Genomic DNA, 7,015 nt, shown 5'->3' on the forward strand with positions numbered 1-7,015 from the left:
AAAAATTGTTTTTTTGGGGGGGTGAACATATACTGAACTATAAGTTCACCTGTCTCAGATTTTCAGATGAAACTTTACTTTTTTGGTAGATTTTTATGTGCTTTGAATAAATCTAATATTAACCATTTTCATTGCAAATCAACCTTTTTTATACCCTTCCCCAACATAACTGAAGGATTTCCAACGAAAATAAGCAAATTCATACAAAAAACACCAAAATCTACCAGAAAAATGTAATTTCATCTCCAAACATGTGGTAAAGTTGCAGTTTTGGGCAATATTCCCTAACCTAATCTAACTTAATACATTGGTTGGTACTTAAATGCACTGGATCAATACCTAACGCCACTTTGGCCATTACTATCATTACTTTGTTGAGTACTTATCGCCATCGGCTCAGCACGTTTAGATTTGAATCCCCTCCTCTACCCCCTTTACTCCCCTTTTTCCCCTGCAGACCATCATGGTGCAGGTTAATGTGGATGGACTCTGGAGGAAATGATAAATTATATAAATATTAATATCTCAGGAATGAACATTCTGACAGTAAGATATACACCGTTGTGTTGTGTGACCCAAGTTCCTTATTAAGAACAACAATGTTTTTTTGCAGTGAGACAGGTGAACTTATTAATTTTTGGTGTTTTGATTGCTTTCTTAATTGATTTCGTCACAAATGTGAAGTTTCTGAGGAGGAATGGGGCGATAAAAACTGAATTATGACATAAACAATTAGGAGATTCATTTAAAACACATCTAAATCTACCAGAATAATGTACATTTATCTGCCATTAGGAGACAGGTCCTAATCTTAATACTATATTTAAAAACCGTTTATTCAAATGGAATTTTTTTTCACCGGAAAACAATAAAAGTAAGTGTCAATTTTTCAATTTTCAAGTTGACAATTTTATATTATTCCTGAAAAAGAAACTATCTTCATAAGGAAAACCATCATGAAATGCACAGGAAAAAATTGTCTGTGCCTTAATATAATCTAAATGAAACCTAACCCAACCTGGTCAGACCCTAATGCCACTTGGTCAGTACTAATGCTCCTAGTCAGAACCTAGCGCCACCTGGTCAGTATGACTTTTGCACCACCCTATCTTTCGACCTATCTCTGTCAGAGGGATATAGATGCTATCCATAGGGTAGCTTTCTCATGGGGACTGCATTTTAACACCAATAAGAGTGTAGTACTAAGATGTCAGATTTGTCTCTGGAACCAGTACATAGACTCTTGGGTATTCTGGTTGATAACAGTCTAAAATTCCACTCTCACCTCAAAATCACAGTCAGTAAAGCAGCAGGACTGGCTAACAATTTGTTGAGGTCCACTCTTTGCACAAATAATGAGTTCATGGTATCCCTTTCTAAAATCCTTTGTTAGGATTAGGGTCCCCTTACAAGATGGACCTAACCGATTGACAGTCTCTCAGAGCTAAAATATTCTGATTGCACAAGAACTCTGAAGTCTTCACTCAGTATGTAGTGGGCTACTTAGATCAGATTTAATTCACTGTTGGAGGATATTCCATGGAGAATCGACAGTTGCCCCACTTGACCTTTTCCTCCCTGCTACCAGTACCATGAATGTCACCAGAGGTCACACATTGAACTTTCATAAACCCCATACTAATGTTGAATATAGATGCTATTTTTTTAGCATAAAATTCATTGATCATTAGAATTCCTTAGTTACCTGATGAGGTTGTGGGTGCTGATTCCATTTAATAATTTTTTATCGTGATTATTAGGGGATCCATTTTTTTTTTTTTTTTTTTTACATGTGGCCTATAGCGCCAATAGGCTTATCCGTAGGGGCCTGATGGTCGCCCCTAGCCCGTCATGGCGCAGGCAGTTGTTTTATAATGGCGCCATTATTATTGGCTCATGCTTCCCCCCGGAGCTCATTCTTGATTCCACTTGCACTGTAGAGTTTCTTCTAGAGTCCGGGTCGATAGGTGGATTTCAGGACAGCATGTGGGTAGTCTTAGGCCACTTGGCGATATATAACTATACATACTCTAAACCAAACAATATTATTCATACTAGAGCAGGTTGTTCTTGGATGATCCATATGGCACACTATCCAGCTCCTTTAAACTGTAATTACACCATCTTAGTACTAAACTATGATAGTCAATTAAATTGTTTTTCATAAGGGAACTATTGGTTTTGAATTACCACCCAAGCCAGGTCAGACAGGGGGCTGCCTTATGTAACCCAGAAGAATTTTGGAAGACCTATAATGTTTTTAGACTCCCAACATATTGTTATCTGATGGCTGCAACAATATTCTTATTAAGAATGTATGTTCATTTTCAGTGAGCAAGAGTTTGTGCGTTTGCACACTGTGAAGCAGTGGCTGCGAGGGGAAGAGCCAAATATGTTGCCACACAAAAAGAACCTGAAGTGATTAAAAGAAAAATGCTCACTTGATGAAGGTAAATTTGATAAATTACCTATGAATAGCTGAATAATTTTATTCCACAGGAACCTCATACGAGTGTGTGTGTGTGTGTGTGTGTGTGTGTGTGTGTGTGTGTGTGTGTGTGTGTGTGTGTGTATATATATATATATATATATATATATATATATATATATATATATATATATATATATATATATATATATATATATATATATATATTCCATACTTATAAATGAAATATGTAGCTGCTTAAGATAACATTTATTTTCCCGACTTATCAGTGAAGCTATATATTATTTCCAGATGTTTATTAAAATATATTTTGTTTGTCTATTATAACTGAAGGCAAATGTGCGACATTATTAAGGCTAAGTTAATCATATTATTGCATAATTTTAATATTTTTTTTTCCAATCCTACCAGGGTGAAAATTGTCATCGAATAATATAAGTAGGTGACATAATATCAATGTTTCAGAATGCTGCAAAAATATGCATGTGGATTCTTTTACTATGCTTTGGTGTTGGTGCTTATGATTGCTACAGAATGCTGGTATGTACGTATATACTTTAGCTTTATTTTTAACAGGGTTGTGATTTGCTTATGATTGCTACAGAGTGCTGATATGTATATATACTTTTGCTTTATTTTTAACAAGGTTGTGTTTTGCTTATGATTGCTACGGAGTGCTGGTATATATATATATATATATATATATATATATATATATATATATCTATATATATATATATATATATATATATATATATATATATATATATATATATATACTTTTGCTTTATTTTTAACAGGGTTATGAATGATATTATGTTGGCTGTCTTGTCACTGTAATTACAAATATAAATTAATGTCATGCATGTATTCTTCATACGGATAAGAAACTAATGACTGTAGCTGAATGAGTCTGAAATCACCAAGATAACAGGAGTAAGTTTTGTATTGTGATTTGGGTTGTCATGAAAGTCATTGGCACAGTGCAGTTCATCTTTTGCTGTGCCAAAATTCTTAAGCTTGACCAGGGGCGTTTCTAGGGTTTAAAAACATTCGGGGCTGAGAGAAAAACATCAGGGGCTGAAGTTAACAGTGAGCGAAAAAAAAAATGTGTGTGTGTGTGTGGGTGGGTGGGGGGGGGGGAACCTGTTTGCATTGACCACCATGCACCTAAGATAAACACATACAGCTACTCTCCCAGATTGCACAGTAAACTACAAACCGCTCAAACTACTGGTATATGGCTTCAAAATGTTATCTTTAATATGGACTACATCAATAACATCAGCTCCGTTCAAACAGTGGATAATATTTATTTATTATTGTTTGGAGGGACGGGGACGGGGACACGGGGCTCGGGGGTGAAAAAAGGTTCGGGGCTAGAGTCAAAACATTCGGGGCTCAAGCCCCGGAAGCCCAAGGCTAACGACGCCATTGAGCTTGACCTTATTTTCCCTTTGTTGGTGGTGGGTGAAAATTGGATATTGATTTCTAGGTCGCATGTTTGATTTGTTGTCTCATCACTGCAGTGCTTCTTGCTGACATGCATGCTTGTGTGAGTCATTGTAAAAATGAGGCCTATACCTTCTGCCTTATAAAACACAGTACCATTAAGGGGAAAAACCAAAGCTTCAACCAAAAATTCATACAACATAAATACTGAAAAAAAAGGAGTTTATTGTCTGTGTTCCTATTGCCAAATGCCAGATATTTTATATGTATATGGCAGGAACAAAAGCATGTGTCTGGATATAAAGTTGTCTGTGTGTGCACACGCGCTGGGTTAAAGGGAAAACGTAGCGCAATGAACAATGCGATTGCTAAAAATTCTCATGCATGATTTTACAGATAAACTATATCTCATCAAAGGGGCCGAGGGGAGGAGGCGGCAGGTTCTCCTGCATCAGGAGGACATATTGCGCATCCTTGCCCAGTATCATGATGATGCAGGCCACTGTGGTCAACATACTACAGGGGAAAACATTGCCTCTTATTATTACTGGCCAAGGATGAGGGATTATGTCAAAGACTATGTAAGTGATTAGACAGTACATTGCGTGTTCAGTTTCACCATGTCATTGATGCTTATACATGTGAAAAGTCCTATTGTAAAGAAGATAAATATTGTCTCTGTGAAGTTAACAAGTTACCTGTATCAGAGTGCTTCTTAATTATTGAGGAACATTTTAGTCTTATCACTTGTATATTTTTGAAATAAAATCAATGAATTTCAAATGTATTTTATTTTTCATCATTATTCTTATTAGCGCTTCTATGTTAAAATTCAAAAACCGTTTGGAATTCATTTCTTACAACTATTAACGGTTTCTTGGTCTCAAAACTCCTTTAAACACAATAGTTTAATTTAAATGAATTATTTGCTGGTTTCCTATTTTCAGTGCAGGCGTTCTATCTGGACCCTGGTCCTATGCTTGCTATTTTTTTTAAGATGATTTTGTATTCAATTTCTTACTGTTCCCAGTTATAGCTTATATGTTGTATCTGTTAGTGCTTTTGGTCTTAAAAGTCCCTTATGCATGGTTGGCTTTGCCTTCTATTTATTAATTGTTATTTGATACTTTCCAAGTGTCTTGGAATACAGGAATAATACCATTATTCCTTTATTCCTGTATTAAAAACATTACTTACTAATGCATTCAGTATATCTGTCTTAATTTCAGAGAGGGGTAGGCTCAGACTAGACATCACACCCTCACACCCTCTGGCTGTTTGTAAGGTATACACAAAAGAGTAAATGCAAGTCTACACATTTATTTCCATAATACTGTTTGGTGATGCAGATATATGGATATAATTTGGTGATGCAAGTATAGATTTCATATCTATAATACTGTGGTAGCTGCAAATGTGCACATTATGTCTATCTCACATTGTGTAGAATGTAGATGAAAGACTAGAAAAGTTCCATTGTCTTTGCAACATCAGAAATAGATTTGAAATAAACATTTTGTTGTTCATCTACTGCATAAAATAACCCCATCCTTCTCATGCACACTACATATCATAATTTAAGGTTGCATCATCTTGAATTACTTTTCACAGCACTACCCGCAATCTGCAGTCCTGAAACACTATGTTGTTGAATTGTTTCTACACTCCTCATTAGAGAGAGAGAGAGAGAGAGAGAGAGAGAGAGAGAGAGAGAGAGAGAGAGAGAGAGAGAGAGAGAGAGAGAGAGATAATCATCTTTTTCAAGCTTAACTTACCAACTTCTGTAGGGCAGCCTGTTTTAGCTCTTTGATAAGTAATATTTGGTAAATTTATTGGTTTCCCTATCATGATTTTCTCATGTATTGACTATCAGGTTGATCATATTTCCTAGGCACAGTTAATGTAAGTACTTTATCATGATTTAATGTTTTGAAAAGCATTGGTGAGTATTTATTAACAGATTCGTGGTTTATCCATGTTAGGTTAGTTGCCCTATCAAGTGTTGCCTAACATAACATCACTCCTTAAAACCTTCTCACATATATATATATATATATATATATATATATATATATATATATATATATATATATATATATATATATATATATATATATATATATATATATATATATATATATATATATATATATATATATATATATATATATATATATATATATATATATATATATATATATGAAGAACGATACCTGCGCATGATATTGTGTATAGCCATTATATATTAATTCTGATAGCATACCTATCCTCACCTTAATTAACAGCACTGTAAAAACACTCATATTAATATTCAAATGATGTAAACTACGTAATGTATAGTGTTCTGAAAAAAAAAAAAACCACTTCAATATCAGATCGGAGGTGCAATTACGGCATGAAATATTGTAATGATCATTTCAGCTGTCTTTGACATTTAAATTTTCTGTTATCGCCAGACGCCTTGGTCCTAGGTACCATCTCAGGTGTCACAACTTGGTGTTAACATGGCCTAAGTATTCACCTGTGGAAATATGTCGATGCAAATGTGATTGGTATCCTATTTTTTGTGAAAAATGAATGTGCGATCATGGGTGTCGGAGCGCTGCTGGAAGATGGCTTGGCGACGAGGAAAAGCTGCCGAACTTTATGTAATTTCTGATTTACTAGGGCGAATTTTACGTTTTCCTTCTATATGTAGATACAGAAAGCGTTAATATACCCATACATGTCAACAGAATGATCTTACAACATATAATAGCGAAGAAATCCGAGGCATATAGATGCCCCGGCTCAATTCTGCCCGAGGCTCAATTTTGCCAATGACAGGGGTCTATATTTTTCCTTCTCCTGTCATTATTAATGAATCTCAGGTGTCGCAACTTGTGTGAACACGGCCTAAGTATTCACCTGTGGAAATATGTTGATGTAAATGTGATTGGTATCCTATTTTCTGAGAAAAATGAATGTGCGATCATTGGTGTCGGAGCGCTGCTGGAGGATGGCTTGTCGACGAGGAAAAGCAGCCAAACTTTATGTGATTTCTTATTTAATGAGGCAAATTTTGACATGGTCTTTGTCATTATAATAAAGAATGATGATCATGCTAGCTCTAGA

Source organism: Eriocheir sinensis, chromosome 5, assembly GCF_024679095.1.
Source record: "Eriocheir sinensis breed Jianghai 21 chromosome 5, ASM2467909v1, whole genome shotgun sequence".
Classification (NCBI taxonomy): domain Eukaryota; kingdom Metazoa; phylum Arthropoda; class Malacostraca; order Decapoda; family Varunidae; genus Eriocheir; species Eriocheir sinensis.